Genomic DNA, 3,095 nt, shown 5'->3' on the forward strand with positions numbered 1-3,095 from the left:
TCTCTCTCTCTCTCTCTCCTCTCTCTCTCTCTCTCCTCTCTCTCTATCTCTATCTATGTATCTAGGTTGATTATATTTCAGTTAAAACTTATGTAATCTGCACTGACAGTTACTATAACTAATTAAGTGCAACAGTTTCATAAAGTAACTTACATCTTTTTACATAAAACTAATAGAGTTAACATTAACGTATCAAGATATGCCTATAGTCTATATCTACCCGATTATGATTAAATTCTGGACAGGAATTAATATTTGAATGTTTCACTGCACACAGCAACCGTGCATGAGCCCAGAGATAAGGGTCATATTTTATAATTTCCTTCATTAAGATTGCAATTAAAAGAGAATGACATCATATAATCATAATGACTTACATCATTAGTATAATCAGAAAAAATATAATCATAATGACTTACATCATTTGTATAATCAGAAAAAAAAACTTAGACATAACAGGCAATGCTTTGGGTACAGAGATATGTAAATGAATTCTTATTAACATTATCATTAGTAGTAGTATTAGTAGTAATAATATCCCCAAAACAACATAACTTAAATCATTTGTATAATCAGAAATACTTAGATATATCCTAAAAACAGGGGATGCTTTGGGTACAGAGATATGTAAGTGAATTGTCATTAACATTAACATTAGTAGTAGTATTATTAGCAATAATATCCCCAAAACATAATAGCTTAAGTCATTTGTATGATTAGAAAAAAAACTTAGATATAACAGGGAATGCTTTGGGTACAAAGATATGTAAGTGAATTCTTACTGAAATCATTATAAGTATTAGTATTAGTAGTAGGTACTAATATCTAAATAAATAGGATTATCCTTCAATGACATATCATCAATAATAACAACACGAACTCAATTGGAAAAAATCATTTGCCCAAGAGAGAGAGAGAGAGAGAGAGAGAGAGAGAGAGAGAGAGAGAGGAGAGAGAGAGAGAGAGAGAGAGAGAGAGAGAGAGATAAATATTATATTTGATGTTATATGGTAATAAAATCTTAAGATATGCATGATTTGATTTATTGCAAGTATTCTCTTCAGGCTTAAGAGAGAGAGAGAGAGAGAGAGAGAGAGAGAGAGAGAGAGAGAGAGAGAGAGAGAGAGAGAGAGATATTACATTTGATGTTTTATTGTAATAAAGAATTTAATATATGCATGATTTGATTTATCTACAGTATTCTCTTCAGGGTCAGAAGAGAGAGAGAGAGAGAGAGAGAGAGAGAGAGAGAGAGAGAGAGAGAGAGAGAGAGATTACATTTGATGTTCCAGAATAGGCATTAACTGAGTGGAGAGCTGTAAATAGTAGATTGTTACTAGCAAAGTTAAATCAAAGCAGTGTAATATGAGTATCCCCAAACAAAAGATTCCCCTGAAGAAAGGAAAGACGAATATTTTGAAGAACTGCACAGTGTAATAGATGATAGAGAGCTATGAAAATTGTGATTGGCGACTTCAATGCTAAAGTTGGAAGAAATAATCAAGGTATAAAGAATGTGATGGATTTCGAGGGTCTTGGCGAAGTTGCAATGAAAATAGTGCACATTTCATAAGTTTCTGTTTGGCAATCAATCATGTCATTGGAGGTACTATTTTTCAACACCATGAGACAATTACAAAAATCAAGTAGATCACTTTGCCATTCAGAAAGAGAGAAGGAGGACTCTGAAAAATGTAAGAAGCTGTAGAGGTGCAGATATTAGTAGTGATCACCAGCTCCTCATTGCAACACAAATTAAAAATGAATGCACCCAACAGAAAGATGGATAGAATACCTAGGTTTGATACAACTAGGCTTTTAGATGAAGAGCACGAAGAAAAATTTGCAATTGAATGTAGGAAACGATTTGCAGTGTTAGAGACTTTATGAAAAGAGGAATGGACAATTAATGAAGAATGGTGTGATATTAAAAAACATAAATTATATCAGTCTAGTGGTAGTGAAGTCTTGGGACATGCAGTAACAAGGAAAAAGCCATGGATATCAAATGACACTTGGGATACTATAAAGAGGAGACAAAGACAAATACTGATTGTTGAAAATTTACGAGGAAGTAAGGAAAATTACAAGGTAGAGAATGCTAAGCATTTCAGTATTGACAGTGAGGTCAAAAGAAAAGCTAGGAATAACTGGAGAGAATATTTAGACAGTAAAGTAGATGAGGCTGCTAAAGCTATGAATTCAGGAAGTGGCTATGGTGTAAGAATTGCTCATAGAATTATTCATGACATCTCGACTGGGGGCCAAGAAGAAGAAGCATATACCAATCAAAATTAGAGAAGGCTCTGTTAAGTGAGGTTATGAATAGGAGATATGAAGGTAATAATTCTATTGATATACATGAAACTGATGAAGACCTTGATCTACCCAAGAATTAATTCAGTGTGTTTGAAGCCGAAGCTATCCTCAACAAATTAAGAGATGGAAAGCCCCTGGATACAGTGGAATAACTGCCGAGATGATACTGGCCGAAAATAAAGTGAATATAAAACTACTCACTAGATTATTTTTGAGAATGTGGTATGAAGAGGCAAAACCTGATGAATGTTAGTTAGGCGTGTTGGTGAAAATAGCAAAAATAGGAGACCTGAATGATTGGAATAATTACAGAGGTATAACCCTTACGTCAGTTATTATGAAAATATATAGCATGCTTATTCTAAAGAGACTGGGGAGAAAGATTGATGAAAATCTGAAAGATGATCAAACAAGATTTAGAAAATGTAGAAGTTGCACAGGCCAAATTTTTATTTTGAGAATATACATAGAATATATAAATCCCCTTTTGATGACATTTGCAGACTATGAAAAAGCCTTTGATAGTGTTCACCGGCCAATTTTTTGGAGAGTCCTACGTTATTATGGAATTCCTCTTAAATATGTAAATTTGATTAAGTCTGTTCATGAGCATAGCAAGTGGAGAGTTAATATTAATGGAGTCTTATCAAATGAATTTCTAGTGAACAGCGGAGTACTCCAAGGGAATATATTGTAACCTATGTTGTTTACCCTCCCCATGGATTTTGTAATGCTTAGAACAGTCACATATGGTGGAGAAGGAATGGACTGGATTG

This window comes from Palaemon carinicauda, chromosome 39 (genome assembly GCF_036898095.1).
Source record: "Palaemon carinicauda isolate YSFRI2023 chromosome 39, ASM3689809v2, whole genome shotgun sequence".
NCBI lineage: Eukaryota > Metazoa > Arthropoda > Malacostraca > Decapoda > Palaemonidae > Palaemon > Palaemon carinicauda.